At 37.4% G+C, this 18,205-nt stretch overlaps 1 protein-coding gene across 1 annotated transcript in view; it reads right to left on the bottom strand.

Annotated features, from left to right (window-relative positions):
• LOC150091659 (ras and EF-hand domain-containing protein-like) overlaps positions 1-12,072 on the bottom strand; it is a 215,918-nt gene extending 203,846 nt beyond the window's left edge. Inside the window, exon 1 of the mRNA XM_090369154.1 lies at positions 12,012-12,072. The gene's annotated coding sequence lies outside the window, so the exon portion shown is untranslated. The remainder of the gene's footprint in view (positions 1-12,011) is intronic.
• Between the last annotated feature and the right edge of the window lie 6,133 nt (positions 12,073-18,205).

The following is an 18,205-nucleotide window of genomic DNA, read 5'->3' as shown; positions in this document are numbered from 1 at the left end:
CTCCAACCCCGAAAAAAGTTTCGAACTTAACCATCAGCTGGAAAAGTATTGGACTCAATTTCCTGGGACACAAAATGGATTGTTGTTAACCTTGCACCTAAAACCACAATTACAGGGGAATATTATGCCAGTCTTATGCTAAAATTAAAATCTGCAATTATATTTTTAAAAAAAGTCGAGGAAATTTGGGTCATCGTTTGCTCCACCATGACATTGCATTCATGCACAAAATCCAAATTGCACAAGGTAAAATCCATGAATTTGGATTTAAACAGTCAAACCTCCGCAAGACGTCCAGATCTGACCCCAAGAACTATTATTTGATCAAAAACCTCAAGTCTCATCTTTGTAGAACTCATGATGAAGATGATGAACTAAAAACAGCTGTAGTAGCCTGGTTTGATGCCCGACCTACAGAATTTTTCTTTGAGGGATTAGATTCTTTGCAGATTAAATACAATAATTGTATTGAATTTCAAGAAGAATTATTAAAAAATAAAATATATATATATAGAATTTTGTAACTATGTGTTTTATATCCGTCCTCAGAACTTTTAGACCACTCCTAGTAAAAGTGGGGAAGGGGGGGATATACAAACATCCCACCAATAGAGATGGTATAAAACCTTTATTCTGCATAAAGAAAGAAAGAAATATAGAGGGGGAAGGAAAAATATATTAACAGAATAAAAAAGAAAGTGAATGTAGAAGTAAGAAAGTAGAAAAATGGGGAAGTAGTCTAGTGCAATCTAAGGCAGAAAATGCTAAACCTAAGCAGAGCAGGGACAATAAGAGGAGAGGGGAAAAATAATAAAGTTAAAGAAAGTGACAAAATGAGAAAGTAAGAGAGATAGAGAGTAAAGATAACTAACACACAATTGCATGAAATTTGATCGAATGAGAACGTTGGCACACAACTTACAAAATCGGCCTCTCATCAGGTGCCAACGGACGGAATTGCAAGAACAATAGCAACAGCGTGTCTTCATTTCTGAAGTAAACCACAAGCCAATGGGTAAAGAGTATAAAAATAAATGAAAATGAGAATAAAATTTTGTTACCAATGTAATGGAATATGCAAAATAGAAATTAAAAATTAGAATATTGCTTCTCCCTTTTTCACTCTACCATTCACGCTTTTTGATCGCGTAACTTATTAATTTTCTCCTTAAACCCCTATGCGTAATATCATTCTTTACTTTAACTCTCATTTCTTTAATTTTCATGCAATTATGCGTATACTAAACATTAAGATGGGTATTCTAAAGATTAAGTGAGTGCACAGAACATTAGTCACAAAATACATACCATAAGTATATACTGTACATCGAATAGCGTAATTATATACAAAGTAAGAGAATACATTGATCGGGACTCAGGTTATAATATTGGTGGCCTTGGCCACCCACTACGGAGTAATCGTTTTCTATAACGTTGATCCTGACTAAACTTGTTGAAATCGACATCTAGATCTTAGACGCGTGATAACATTTGCTGAGAAAGGAACAGGTCCGATAGGTGAAGGCGGGTTTGAGGAGGGAATAGCTGTGGATTTGCTCGCAGATGCACCACTGGGATCTTCCATGCACAGTTATCCCAGAGGGAGGAAGATGAGATGGACCAGTCATGAATTTGACGATTCTTCTTTAATCAATTAGCCACGTGAGTCTTGGGATGTCAAGTGTGTTGGCCATAGTGGTGGTTCGGAGCTAGAGAGGTAGGTTGAGCTTGTGGCAAGCCCATTTCAGGAGCCAATTCTCGGAGGAAAACTCTGGTTTGGTGGTAGAGGGAGATGGCCAGATCTCTGCTGCATAGAGAAGATGGGGATAAGCAATTGTTGAAATGTATCTGACGAAGAGGGATTTGTCTGTCGCATGTTGAAGATGCTGCGTGCATAACCATCTTAGTCTAGCGGCTTTTGCAAGAAGCATGTCTATATGTTGGCTGAACAGAAGCTTTCGGTCGAATCTGATCCCAAGGTCAGTGTGACTTTGAACAAGCGGGATAGAAGCTCCATTGAGGGTTGGATAGACTTTTGTTGGGTTTTGTTTTAACGAGAAAACCATGGTTTCTGATTTCTTTGGATTGATTCGTAGACCAAATTGCTTGAGGTAGGTAGCTATTGCTGAGAGAATGGATGTTAGCTCTTCGGAGATTTGGTGAGAGTCTTAGTTTGCCTTAATTGGCGTGAGTATTTTTAGGTCATCTGCATATATTAGGGTATTCAGCTCCCGGATGTGTCATCCCAGAAAGAATACGGTTGTCACAGCATTTGTTTACTCAATCCATTTAAAGCCTTGCACACTTCAATCAGAATCAATCGCGGTAGCACAGTTGATTAATCGCCTTCCTTCCCTACACTGGTTGGAAAAGACCTGAGTTCGAATCCCGTCAATGATGAGAGGAATTTATGAGTCGCTTCACAACGTGGCTAAGTTAGTCAATATCAGGCGATAATGGAATGTTTTTTTTTTCTCTTAGAAACTCGGGTTTTATTCCAGCAAACAGGCAAATAGACTACAGAACACGCTCAATTTATAGACATAATTTCAGATTTATAGACACGATGCAGATTCGCAGAAAGTCCTACAACGCCAACAACTTTAATCAGGTCTCCGCGAAAGTGCATTGTTTCCAGACATTGCAGTTTACAGAACTCAAGTCTTTCTTGGTAAGAGTATCCGCTTATTCACCTGACTAATTTTGTTGCTATTCATTTTTGAACCTGTTCCAAACTTCCAGTAGATCCACATCCATCTTAAAATGACGCTTCCAGACTTGTATGCAGCACTAAAAATGCAGTCTAACCATTGCCTAAAATAATAGAATAATTATCTTCTTGATTCCTGCCAAGGAATTACCCATGCGGATATTTTATTTGATACCCCTAGGGTTTTTTTTACCTCCATTACCATGAGTGTGGTACTGTCCAATTGATGTGCTATTCTGGGATCACTACTATTCAAATCAGTGCCATGTTGATGTCCCTTCATCAGTAGCGTTATTAAATATTGAAAACAGTAAGGAATCTAGCAGTAACCGAGGGACTCCACTAATAATGTCCGTCCATAATGAGCAGTGGCCATTAATAACCATTATCCGCCTCCTACCATTCAACCATTCCTTTATCCACAGCAGTAACTTTCCCCCAGTGTCACACTGCTCCAATTTGGACAGCAGTCTTTTATGTGCGGGATGTCAAGCTTTACTGAAATCTAAGTATATGATGTCAAAATTATTTTCTGCATCCAGTTATTTCGTGATTATGTCAACTTAACTGAGCAATTTATTTAGACAAGATCGCCAATTAATAAATCCGTGTTGCGATTACCGTACAACTGCATTCCTGTTAAAATGGTCCTGCATTTACTTTAACTATAGACTCCATTCGTCCACGAACAGAAGTTATCCTTGCAGGCGTATAGTTACTCAATTCGCAGTTTGATCTCCCTTTGTGAGTAGAAGAAACATTTACACATCTCCAGTCTGATGGTAGGATCCAAAAGCCATGAGTGTTTTATTTATTTTTAGCTTCTACAATTGCTACTTTTCTTTGCAGTTATTACCAGAAGCTTTTCGTAATTTGTCTTAGCCTGCCTAACCTCCTTTGTGACTTGATTGCAGACTGATTTAAACTTATTGTATTCTTCTGTGTTCCTTGATAATTTATAATTATCCAGTACGCTTTTATTTTCTGCCACTGGCTGCATCAGTACATGTGATATCTATTTAATTCCTAAACCATCCACAATATCTCTCTGTTATTATAAAAAGAGCTTCTACGATTATTACCCGTAAAAACCTGGAATAATCAAGGGACCCCTACTAAATCAGCCTTAGATTGGATAATAATACCTTCGATTGAAGTGGACTTCAGCAATTTCTGCTGTCTTCGACGAGCTTCTAACCACTTCAAACGAGTGTCTGGGTTCGAAGCTGCCACAGAGGACAGACTCCACTGGATTGTTTAACAACATCTTCACTTAACTAATGAAAAAATAATAAACCTACCTCCAAACCATCGTTTGCTCTACCACTACATTCCGCCGAAATATAGACCTCTGCTACATCTCTTGAAACCGTCTTCTTCTCTAGTGAATACTGATATTGGCAACTCACAAACACCGCCCTCTTCTATAATAAATCACTAGCAGTATGTCTATATACTTGTTAAAATTAAATCCCTGACTTTTGGTTCATATGTCAATGGCACCATCTACACTCAGAACTCAGATTTCTGCCTATAAATTCATGTTCAGAGCCCATGCTCTTCCCACAATCCAATCTATACAGATGCTCAGAGCCAGTGGCGTAATCGAATTTCTGCGCCCCTATGCAAAGACCACCGAAGACCCCCTTCTTTATTAACGTAAAAATATTATTTAAAATGTACATTTTTAAGAAAATTTCCATGTGAAATCTGAACTATTAAAAACTTAGAAAGTTGTTACAACAAAATTAGCAATTTAATAATCTATAAATTTATACGAGTATTAGGTTAGGTTAAGGGATTTTGCTAGTAGGGAAAAGGAGGTGATTATCCCTTTGTATAAGGCAAATGTCAGGCCACGCCTTGAGGATAGGACTGGAGGCCTCATTTTAGGAAGGATGTGCAGTTACTTGAGCGAATACAGAGAAGGGCAACAAGATTGGTGAGGGGATCGAAGGGTTGTTTTACCAAGAAAAGCTTAAGGTCTGCAATTTGCAGCGTTGGAGACTAGGCACCTGCGAGATGATCTGATTGAGGTGTATAAGGTCTTGAATGGGTTGAGCAGGCTCAATTGTGATGGGATTCTTCCTCTTGCTCAGATTACGAACCTGAGGGGGCATAAATTCAAATTGAGGAAAGACAGTTGTAGAATAGATGTGTGGAAATTTGCCTTTAGCCAGCCAGTTAATTGCTGGAACAAACTTCCATCTGTTGTTGTGGAACTTGATAGTTTAAATAAAAATTAAGGCAGAACTAGCAAACCTTTAGAGGGAATGGATGTGTGAATTTTTTTTTTGTCTGATGCTTCATAAGCTCGTACGCTTGCTTTACTTTCTTGCATCACATGAATCCATTACTACTATTCGCAAACTCAAAACTTTTTTTTGATATGAAACGTCCTTGGGGGCACCTCAACCGAATCAATCTGATCGGTCACGAAAATTGCTACGAGGAGGTGACGTCATCGACAGCTTCCGCCAGATGCGAATTATCGTAACTTGTATTGTTGCAATCATACTTATATGATTGCAACGCTGATTCGGTAGAGTAAGTAGCGGGTGTGAGTCCACTACTTACTCTATCGAATCAACGTTATCTAATCATCCTTCCATGCCAAGGATGTTTCACATAAAACCATCTACCGCGCATGCTCCGCACACGCCCCATTTTTTTCGAATAACGCGAAAACAATTTCAGAAAACAAGAATGAAACAACACAGTGACAAAGGCTGGTTGTTACATTTCCTGAAATTACAAATTCCAGATAACAATGAAGTCTGGAAGTCATATTGTAGTTCAAATATTGTTGTGGGCATATAAATACCATTGTCCTTGCTTTATTTAGTAACGGAGGTGTTGGACACTTAACGTGTTCATACCTACCCATGGTGGGGCGGGTGGGGAGGTCAAATTACCTGGTTTGTATATTAGGATAAGATTTTTTTTCAGTTCATTGTTTTAAGTTATAGAAAGTTTTATTCTACCTTAAATGTATATTACTCTCCAAAGTATTCGGACGCGTCCTTCGTGCTACTGAAGCAAGTCCATCTCATCGGATACAGAGTAGAAGCAGCTGTAAAAGTGCCAAGGAAGCATCACAGATTTCAGTAACAGTCAACGTGAGTTGTTGTGTAGAATTTTTAAACATGTTTGTTTATCGGAAGCCGCATCATCCATCGCTGCGTACTATTTTAATCTATTTATTTAAAAACCATATAACGTTCTGGAAAAATACTACATAATCAGATGTATGAGCATTACATATAGGAGATTTACATACGACATAGTTTTTCACCTGCAGTAAGCATACCGAAGATGAAGAAAGGGGCAACGACATCCCTTCCTCTTTCGAAGGAATTAAAGCGAGATATGCTCATACTACTTCCATAAATTGGAAGAAATTAGAAGTTCTACTTTACTAGATTACGGCAGTCATTAAATTTATGTCATTCATTTCCTGAATGCAGACCCGTTCTCTTGACAAATGATGTCCGAATACTTTTGAGAACAGAGTGCACATTAACTGAGAAATACGGATAAATAGAATCACCTCGGTTAAAAAATTCCTATTAAGATATTGATGGGATCTTTAACCGAAGTGATCCATTTTAGCCTTTTTTAAATAATTTTAATTTTAATCAAGTTTAGCCATTTTTAAATAAATTTTAATTTTAATCAAGTTTAGCCATTTTTAAATTTAAGTTATTCAACTAAGTTTAATATCAAAATTTGTTAAGTTTTTCAGGGTTCAATAGACGCAAGACAACTACGAACTACTTGAATGGTGAATACATTCAAGTTTTGCTAATGAAGTAAAATATTGCTCCTAGTGACGTTAACTTAAGTTTTTAGAACAGTTTTTAACATGCCATGTGAAAATACATTTCGGACTGATTATATGTAAAAATTTTTTTCATTGCATTTCATCGGGACTCACTCTCCGTGATAGCTTAGTGGTTACACCACTTTCCCCCCGTTTGAAAAATTCTAGTTTCTCTACTGTCAGTGACGGCAGAAACTTTTAAAGGACTTTTCAAACGGTGGCCGAGTTTGTCGGTCTCGGACGGAAGTGCAGGGTTTTTTCTCCCGGTAACTCGGGTTTTTCATCCCGCAAACAGGAAAACCGACCACAGGACACAACCTACCGATACAGTATAACTTTTTCATTTTTGTTTTGTTTTGTTTATTTAGTCATTTGGCCATGCACTGCGGCAGTGAGGTTTTCCTCCGGGATTGCTCCGGTTTTTTCCTCACGTACAGGACACCGTCTGAAGCTTTAAACACTATAAAATATCTGCTGGATAGAACGATTCTTTGGCACCTGTTTCATGACATTAAGTCAACATTATATCAAGACATCTGCTCATTGCACATCTAAAGAAAACCTGCGAATCTGGCTGCCAGTAAGAAGTCTCCATCAGAGCTTGATTGTACGAAAATGAAGAAATAAACAACGTGTATTATTTGCCAATTAAAAATGTCACTATTCACATCAGTATAGTGCTGTACATTAATAAACTGATTCCTAAGTATGTAATAAATATGATTATGATTCAGATTTTTTGTTTGTGTTCATAGATATAGCTGACGACACCTACGAGTACAGATTTTGGATTTCGTGCATATATAATGCCATCCACCAGAATCTGCTATCTGCAGAAAATGTTCGGTAGATACACTTTATACACACATGGTTTACATATTTCAAGAAAGAAACACTGTATTTTGTATGATGACAAGAGAAGTATTTGAGAACAGTAATTATTAGTACCGCTAAATTATTATATAATTGGCATTATCCTAAAATTTGTATAGTTTTTATTAATCGGATTTAAAACTCGAAATTATACAAGGGTTATCGGGCTACTATTATGTCTATTCTTTTTTTCGTTCGTTTGTTTATTTGGGTTATTTTTATGTTAATTTTCGCTCTACGTTTTTGCCGTACTACTGGCTTATGGTTTATTTTATTTTATTTAAAATATTGGATGTATTTCAGCTTCATATGGAGGAATTGCATGTCACTGCCTCTAATGAACGCCTAATTATTTATTTATTCACTTTATTATAATTTAATTTATGTTAATATTTAATATAATTCAATGATAGTGTGTATATATATATATATATATATATATACACAAGTTTTTCTAAAAGGGGTCAAATTTAAAATTTTATGAAAATCCATCTATTAGGAGACTAGTTATTATATGTGGACAGACAGACGAACGGACATGCAGAAGATAATAGGCATATATGCTAACGCGTTTAATACACGGAATTGGGGCAGGCATCGAGTGTTGAAAAAGAAATAATTTCATGCGTTGATACTCTCTTCTATACGGTTTGGCTTCCAGAAGTGAGAAACATTTGTATATACGGTACATTGACAAAAGTAATATCCTTCTATACATTAAAAAAGTTTTCCTCCTAGTGATATTTATTCGAGCCAATGGGGGAAGAGGGCGGGTCAGTTATGTCACTACAAATGCACAGGTAAATAATTACATAGATCATTTTCTGATTAGATTTCGAACAGTGTGTTATATTAGTATAATATTATATTATACAAATAATAACAAACCTATACATATATTTACAAAATACTAAACTATTTACAATCATCTCCACTATATCGGGACGATGGGTCCCTTCATCAGCTGACATTAATATACAAAAAAAACCCGTTAAATGGAAGGCATACAAATGGGTTACTGGGCAGAATCAGATACTTGCTGTTGATAATGTAGCGCGCGTACGTAGGACGCATTGTAAGACTCCAATAGCTCCATAACGTTCACCAAACTCGTGCACGTGCTTCAATGTCTAATGCATGACCACGCCCGGCATCATTTGATGTTCCATTGTAACGTTTTTTGTATATTAATGTCAGCTGATGAAGGAACCCATCGTCCCGATATAGTAGAGGTATGATTGTAAATAGTTTAGTATTTTGTAAATATTTGTATAGTTTATAAATATTTTAGTCCTGCTCTTTCGGATGCAACAATATTCCTCATGCATTATGGAACCCGAAGCAAAAGGTCTTTTGCTAAGTGACCTATGTAAACGCAGGTAAATAATTACAATCACTACAAATGCACAGGCAAATACTTATATGTCATTTTCTGAACAGATATCGATCAGTGCGTTTCGACAGGTGTGTCTTTTACGTAGAAAAGATTTTACTTACTCTGTCATACCTCTACATTTTACATAGAAAAGCGAGCAGGGGGAGAAGTCCCCTAGTAGTGTATTACTTTATTTTCGGACACCTACATATTTCAAAGAATCCTTTATTGATACAATATTCAGCACAGCGGTCAGATCTAATACCCACTGTGGGCATGTTCATAAGCTGACGTTCCATTTCATGCCAAAGGTATTGTTCAGCGGGGCTAAGGTCGAGTTTAGGCAGATCCACTTACAGGCTATGTAGTATGACATTATTATTATTATTATTATTAGCATATGGTGCAAGGAAACTTGAGGCTTATGCTGCACCAGCGGAAAAAAAAAAAAAATCTAAATTACCCTGAGAGAGAGAGAGAGGGAGAGAGAGGGGGGGGGGTTAAAAAAAAGAAGAATGATGATATCCAGCTCACGACCCTTGGTGTGCCAAGCCCATACTCAACAGATGTGAGCCATGATGCACTATCAAGATTTTCTGTTTAAGCTCGATACACTATCATGCTTAAACAGAAAATGGCTCTCCCAGTACTGCTGACAATGGTATAAGAAGAAAATAATTGTTCAGAAACGTTGATGCACCGCACGATATTCATTGCGAAACAATTCTAAGAGCGATGACCAATGGTCCAAGCACAAAATACGAGAAAAAAAAAAAACCCAGACGGTGACAGTGCCTACTAAATTTCAGATTTGGAACGGCACAGATTAGCATTAGTAGAGGCATATGATGCAAGAAAGCAAGCTTATGCAACATCAGCCAAAAAAAAAAAAAAACTCTCCCATTTCATCCCTCCGTTCGTTCCAAATACCTGTCCAGCTGAGCCTTAAACTTATTTCGGCTATCAACTTTCACAACAAGGGATGGAAGTCTGTTCCACCAACCAACTACCCGCTGGCTAAACGCAAATTTCCGCACATCTATCCTACATCTGTCTTTCCTCAATTTGAATTTATGCCCTCTCAGGTGATTATTCTGAGCAAGGGGAAGAATCCCATCAGCATTGAGCATGCTCAAACCATTCAAGGCTTTATACACCTCTATCAGATTACCTCGCCGGTGCCTAGTCTCTAGACACTATAATTTGCAAAACTTAAGCCTTTCTTCTTAAGAGCAACCCTTTGTTCCATTCACTAATCTTGTTGCCCTTCTCTGTACTTGTTCCAGCAGCTCTATATCCTTCTTGAAATGAGGCCTCCAGACCTGTATACAGTACTCAAGGTGTGGCCTGACCATTGCCTTATACAAGGGAATAATCACCTCCTTATTCCTGCTAGAAAAATTCCTGTATATCATTGACAAGACACCATGAGCTAGTCTTGCAGCCCGTCTGCACTGCTCAGAGAACTTCATATCTGCCTGCACAATTACCCCCAGGTCCTTTTCATTCTGTACCACAGAGTTGATGCTTTGCTCTCTTTTTTTTTTTTTGTAGTTGTTGGCGCATCGGCTTCTGTAGCCATAATGCACCTCCCAAAGTTTTTGCCGTACTTTGATCCAAGCCCGAGGCGGGATTCGAACCCGCGACCTTTAGGTTGCCAGGCAGGCACTTTACCCACCCGGCTAGCCTGGTATACGTTGCTCTGGGGTTACTGTTTCCCATATGTAGTACTTTACATTTGTCAATGTTAAACTTCATTTGCCACCTCTCAGCCCATCTGCTCAACCTTTCCAGATCCTGTTGCAGCAGCATAGCGTCAGTAGTGTCCTTAACAACAATGCCAACCTTTGTATCGTCTGCAAATTTCGACATTAAGCTTGATATACCATCATGAATATTATTTATAAATACAGAAAACAATAATGGACCCAACACTGCACCCTGAGGGACTCCACTAATAACATCAGTCCACGATGGGCAGTGTCCATCGATCTCATCTATCTCTTAACTTGTAGCGTGAACGAAATGATTTGTATCTATTCCTGGCACGCAGATGGTAGGTACGGTGCTTTTGTTTTATTTTGTTATTCAAACGCATTTTTTTGTAAAACAACTAAGACGGAGCGAAACGAGCGAGGCGGGTTTGCACTCCCCCTGTAAATCATAACTTTCATTCCGCGAAAATTTTGTTATTCTTGATTTGAAACTAGGACCAGAAAGAGGGCAGTTAGCCAATGATAGTCAGAATAAGTTTAAGGGCTCGGAATGTTTAGTGTGGGGGGAACAAATGTTACTATAGAAACAGCTAATATAAATGAAAAAAAAAAATTAAAACAATACTCCCGTTATGCCTTGAGAAAATAGGAGTACACAGCTGTGACCAGTGCTGTAGTGTAAAATTAGCAGAAGGTGTACTTTATGAATGTTACGAAAAGCAGAGAATATCATTATTTATTATTATTATTAGCCATATGATGCAAGGAAGCCTGAGGTTTATGCTGCACCAGCCAAAAAAAATTCCCGAGTTACCCTGAGAGAGAGAGAGAGAGAGAGAGAGAGAGAGAGAGAGAGAGAGACAGAGAGAGAGAGAGAGATGGCTGTGACTGGATCCTATAAACTATTTCGTATTTTTGTAGTAAGAACAGCAGGATTTCAAATCTTTGTTTATAATTCGCTTATTTGTGGTATTGTCCAGGCTCCAGCCATATGGCGTGGGAATTTCTTACCCCCCACCCAAATATGATCGATCTTATTAAAAGAATGACAAATCTCATCAGAATCTTAATGGCAATTGGCAACAGCGGACAATAAGCAACTTAAATTCTGTTTTAGCGATGGAGAAAAAATAACAAAATTCTTCACATATCCTCGAGTATTCATTGAAAAAAAATAATTTTTATTATCATTTTAAAAAATAATTTTTCTCTTATCTGTGAAACGTAATTTGAGAGGTACGATTCTAAAATAGAAAGTAATGCGTTTAAATTTCGACGAGTTCATTCGCTAATAATTTTAGAAAGCCGAAATTTTTACTAAGAACAAAATAAATCATTTGATTCATATGTACATCGTGTAAAGAATGTGACTATAGTTCAAAAACTTCAAAATACGATACAGTATTGTAAAGAGAAATGAGGAAACCAGCCATGAAAATACTTGGATATTATTAGTTGTACTAATATATACAGCAAGAAAATACGTTGTCTGTAAGAAAGTAGTTGACAACTTACCTTTATAAGTGATGGTATTCCTCGATAAGTATTTTTCACTATAACTTAAGTTGCCTTTCTTTAAATAAACAAACTATTTAGTAATAAAAATTATCTATTCATACAACGGTAGTTCTGACACTTACTCCACTAATAATCCTCAGATAGCGATGTCCTGGAAATGCAGATAAGACCGATAACCTACTAGTAAAGAAATGTTTTCACACCTGTCTCAGTTCTGAAACTACAGAGATCCAAATAGGTCAGCTCTGTACCGCAAGTCAGACTCGGTGACCGTAATTCCTGCTATTTCATGGTGTGTAGATGACACCTGGGGATTCATGACGTCATATTCTGTAGGTGCAGACTAAACATCTGTTGGCTGATGCTCCCATGAAACATGCCGACAATTATAACTACAGGTAGGAAAATCGTATCGGTTGCGTAAGGAAAAAACCTTGGATAAACAGATCGAGAGCATTTCTAAATAGCGGTACACTCCAATATTAATGATGAGACATAAAACAGCTTTTAGATGTCTGAATGTCTGGTTTTTGAAGAAAATACCCACATCATTTCCCCCTTCCTTTAAAGCATAAATATTGTTAGTGGTTTGCAAAACGGCATAAGTAGTGAAAGTATTTTATAAAACGTCAACGCTCTTCCACACACAAAATGCTACAGTACAATCTCCCAAATCCGCCAAACCTGATCCTTGGAGAATCTTGAAATTTTTCGGACCATAAGATGTACTTTTTTTTCCTGAAAAATGTTGTGTAAAATTTTCTTGCGGTCCAAAAGTATACTAGGTGAACGCAGTGATGTCTTTATCTTTAGTTGTGACTAGAGACAGTATGGTCAAAACGCCCAGGTGGCTTTTCTAAAAGTTGACTCTTTTTATCTTGTGGCCATTTCAGATTATATGTAACATGCAACAAAAAGAACAGTTGCAGAATCAAAACACAGAACCTTCTCAGTATTCATGCGTGAAAAATATACCAAATAGAATGAAACACCAAATCATGGTTTGACACCAACAGGGCGAATGAAGCGAATAAACATTTACCAGGGGTGCAGATGAATGAAGAATAAGTGGAAATCAGTGAAAACTGCCTACGTCTTTCAAGAAATGTAAAATCCGCATCTTAGTTTAATCTTAATTCTCCTGAAGATGATACACTTTTTTGAAGAAAGTGAAAGTTTAGACCGTAACATCAGTAATGGCCAGGATGAAGTAGCGACGATGTATTATTGGTGTTATACGACGAGCAAAAGCTTCGTTGTACAATGGCATTTTGTTTAGTACTTGTGAATCTGTGTTTCAAATATATTCAAAAAAATATTTTTTCCCAAAATTCATTCATACAACACTAACCATAAGATATGCCACATTTTCAAAAACGTAGGTGCATCTTATTGTCTGGAAAATACGGTAAATAAAATAATAAATAAATATTGCATTTCTATACCGAAACTTATTGTACGCAGTGCTGTACATTAATCCCAAAAATGTATAGATGTCTATGTCTTCGCGGTAGTACAGTGGTTATAATCCTCGTCCTCTCCACACAGGGTGGTAAGGCTCAGATTCGAATCTCGTAAATGATACGAGGAACTTTTGTGAGCTTTTTTTTGCACTCTATGGTCTTGCTGTTCTTGCCTGAGGTAATCGTTCTTGGGCGAGTATATAATTTATGTACGCTTTGTGTACGAATTGCAAGACCCAGAAACTGATCGATCCATCTCTACTTACTTATGAATGGTAAATCCTATTCACAAAGCAGTAGAAAATTCCATGGGCTTCTCGATATGGGCAGAGTGTGGTAAAACCCAACCCAGAGAACTATATTTGCTGATCCTCGGGTGGTTTGCCAGATTCTCCCGTTTTCCTGAAGTTTCCAAAAAAAAAAAAAAAAAAAGGATGGTGCCGAATTTGAAAAGTTAAACTGTACTAAACTTTTCAGCTCCTTAACAGTTTTGGAGAATTTCATCATGTTCCTCTGACAGACGATAGGCAAGTAACAGTAGTTGCTTACTTAGACTCTCAGTAGTTATCAGATTATTCAGCACCCATCCAATCATTACAAAGTGCTAAGCCAGATTCACTCTTCAGCATTGAATGTTGTTGGATTTTTTTAAACGAAACATCAAAGGATGTTACGTAATCTTCAAGTGCTCTAGTGTGGACGACTATTGTCAGTTTTAAGTCGAACACTATTCTTTAAAGAGAAACGTTCTCGACAGTTCTTTAATAAATTTATTATAAATAAATTAATTTTCTGTTTATACTCGGGACGACCACACGGTCAGAGGAGTTCACAAGATCGAAAGAATACAAGAAACAACACCGTATTTAGCAGTCACGGGCTGGACCCCGGTCATCCAAAGCACGTGTACTTATGTACCCTCGCGCTGACCACTGGGCTACGGCGGCCGTTCTATACTGCAGTTAAATAATCAAAACGGAGTGGAGTGGAGATGTGATACCTTTTCATTTCATTGAACTGCACAAAAGCTACAGGATTCTATGTTCTGAACACGACTTATATGTTTATTATACACTTTTATTGTAAGATTGTTTAAAGTAAATATGTAAAAACGACAAAATTAGTAGGTAGAAATATATCAATTATGAAGACGAGGTGGAAGAGGAGAAGATGAATGAACCCTCACCATAAATTTAGACGTTAGTTTCACTGATGCCAGCAGAACTAGTTCTTATTTTTAAAAAATAATATTTTTTCCTGCAAAAACAGCTCTACATAATTGTAACAAACAAAAGAAACTATATCCAGGAAGCTTGTCCTATATTTTGTTAATAAATACCTTGACCGATTTATTTCCTAAATTACCAACTTCACTAAACGACCTTTAATATAATACGGGATACGGGCATGATGCAAAACCAGGGCATTTAATTTAATTTCAGATACAACGAATATCAACATAATCTGAACTTGAAGAAAGTTATACTGTCAAAAGTTCTTCAGGAATAGTTCCTAGATATAAATCTAGTGCCTTTCTGAATAAAGTACTGTTTCTTTGAATGGGCGCATCGTATTAATAATCACCCTAAAAAAATACTCCTATAAAACAAAAATACTCAGGAATAACCCTTCCCGAAGAAATAATTAATGAAAATTGTAATTATAATTAAAAAACGAAACAAAACAAAAATTTAATTTCTATGTCTGCAATATTACAATATTATAGACTTTTGTCCTGTACAAAAGTTTGAAGAGGCTATAAAATTACGAACAAACATATTTAATTTGTGAAATAGTTGTATTCAAAAAAGAGTGATATTAATTAACACGAATATTTATAAGCAAGCGTCATAAAAATTATACATTTATTTATGTTACCATTGCCATGGCAACATATATAATACGTTATACGACAAGTACAACGGAATGGAAGGAAACTTTTTTTTTTTTTTCCTATCAAATTATGTTTGCGTGATATGTTCATGCCATGGAAAGTGATATTTTACGCTATTTTAATTGTTAATATGCCTAGTATTAATTTAATAATGGTTAAAGTTTTGCCTTCTAAAAGTGGTACTAAAAGGAAAAGTATCATAACAACGTTTGAGAAGTAAATAACAAGAAGTGAAGAAATTCATCTGGCTTTGCTATATTCAAGTGCCAGAATTCTTATTACTATTAATATTTCTGTCTCAGTTTCACAAAAAAGCCTGTGCAACAGATGCAATTAAAGCAGTGACGATTTGGATTTCTAGGGTACCTATAGTTATTTAAGAAGGTAAGGGGAAGTTAGTGAAGTAGAAAAAAACGGAATGAATGCGAATATTAAATTTCTATTATAGCCAAAGATCGGAATTGGGAACAATAGATTCTTTCATTATTCGTTAAATAATGACATATTTAAAATCGAAATTAATCCAAAAAGCAGAGAACTACAATTACCCATTAACCTTATACTGTACTCCTAAAGTTGATTGTGTCTGGCCGTGACCTTGAGATAAGAGTAACCAGAAGGGGGCACACGGTACACCCCGTAAACATCACTGAAAGGGATCGATATGGCGGTCGAGGTGTTCTCGTCTGGGGAGGCGTTATCTTGGATGGACGTACACAACTACAGATACTGAAAGGCGGTACTGTAACCGGTGCACGCTGCTGTACTGAGGTAATCCTTCCCCGTGTGCGTCTGTTCCGAGGTGCCATTGGCCCCGAGTTCGTGTTTATGGATGATAACGCCACACCCCATCGCACTGCAGCTGTTGATATGCTTTTGGAAAGTGAGGATATTGTCACATGGATTGGCCTGCCTATTCAACGGATCTAAATCCCATCGAACACACATGTGACCTCTGGGGAGACGCCTAGCGGCACGTCCACGCCCATCAGAAAATGTTCGCCAGCTGAAGATGGTACTGACAGAGGAATGGACGATGTTACAACAAGAACTTATCAACAACATTGTTCTAAGTATGGACAGGCCGTGCAAAGCCTGCATCTACATTAGGAGTGGCCATATCTCCTACTGAGGACCACCTCTTCCCTTTGTTCCATATTTGGCAGTGATGCATCTGTATAATGACAGCCAGTGCTATGTTGCCATTTTTGAATAAAGTCTCTCTGTACCGTTTTGTTTTCGTTGTTGTGCCGGTGTTGTTTCCTTCATCATTACTGTACCTCACGAGGTTCCTTTCGTATGCTTTTCCCATATCCAGGCCACTCCTATGAGAAGATACAGGTGAAAACCTGACTGGTCCTTAAATTTTGCACACCAGTGTACTTAGTACCGTGAATGAGTTGAAGTGGAGAAGATAAAAGAAAATACTTGTTGACTTTAGACTTGAATTTCTGCTGATTGTAATTTTCAGGAAATACCTATGAAGGAAGGTTGTTCCAGAAAACGAAAGTTGAAGGAATGAATGAGGAAGAAAATTGGTTCTATGAATTTGAAGTTAGACACTAAATGTGAATGTGCAACTGATTAGTTGCAGCATGTGCTCGGACTGGTGTAGAAAAGTGGGAAGGAATCATAGAAGCCAATTCATAAGAATAGTGTCCGTGGAAGTATGGACACTAAAGAAAAGGCATGCAGCAAAAATAGGACGTCTGGAAAACAGAGAGTGGAGACTATTACATTAGAGTCACCCGGAAAGTTATTTCATATACCCATGTCTATTGTGTCTGTAAATTATGTGTTCTCTGGTTGATTTGCCTGTTTTGCTGGACGAAAAACCTCAGTTTCTGGAGAAAAAACCTTGCTATCTACGTGTGAGGTCGACTAAGTCAGCCAAGGAGTGGAAAAAAGCCCATAAAACTTCCTTGCGTCATCGACGGGATTCAAACCCAGCCGTTTTCCACTCGATGTGGGGAGGACGGTGACGATAGCACTGTGGTATAGTCACCGCGCAGACGCAGACTGCAGATATATGTACAAATATATGTATGTTCCCTGTTTATGGTGGCCCTTAGGCATGTGCCTATCTCCACCTAATGTCTCTGTGAAGAAAGAATCTGTACAATGGGCCTGACATAGTACTAACACACACTACAATACTGTAGTATGTGTTATCCACGTCAGGCCACTTTGCCACCAGGGAGCAGCTGTCTACTGAACAGCTGAATTTCTGGTGCCCGTTCGACGGCATGTGGAGTCAGACCTGTTCCAGTGTCTCATTTATTAACCAACTGCTCGCTTTTAAATAGAATCCAGAAACCTGAGAGAGTTTTTTGGGACAATATTCAATATTCAATCAACAATATTCAATGGTAGGGTAGATTCAAGATTTGCACAGAGCGAGTAGCTGTTTGGAAGAAAAGTAATGCCGAGAGCGAAAAAGTCAGTGCAGTTTTTTAGACGCAGGGGAAGCAATATTTGTAATGTGCTTATGTCGAGAGATAAGTCAGTAAATCCCTAATGGAGATATATGTTCTCTTGTCGAGAAATTTGAATGCCATCGAAGATAAGCATATGAGCAGAAGAATCCGTTTTGCGAGATATAAGACAGGACTGAGTTTTAGAAGGATAGAAATTAATTGAGTTTGCCCCACTAGTGAATTAACTTCATTATCAATATAATTAATTGTAAACTTCTCTGACCTACTGGTCGTGCCGAGCATAAACAAGATACTTTTTTTTTTTTTTTTATGAAATGCCACTTCTAGAAGATAAAGTGGATATACTGTAACCATAATGCATTATTACTGGGCATATTAATAATTAAATAACGTAAA

This window comes from Mastigoproctus giganteus, chromosome 1 (assembly GCF_048544385.1).
Source record: "Mastigoproctus giganteus isolate SK-2022 chromosome 1, ASM4854438v1, whole genome shotgun sequence".
Lineage (NCBI taxonomy): Eukaryota > Metazoa > Arthropoda > Arachnida > Uropygi > Thelyphonidae > Mastigoproctus > Mastigoproctus giganteus.
The sequence above is the reverse complement of the archived record's forward strand: the minus strand, read 5'-3'. Positions and strand labels throughout refer to the sequence as shown.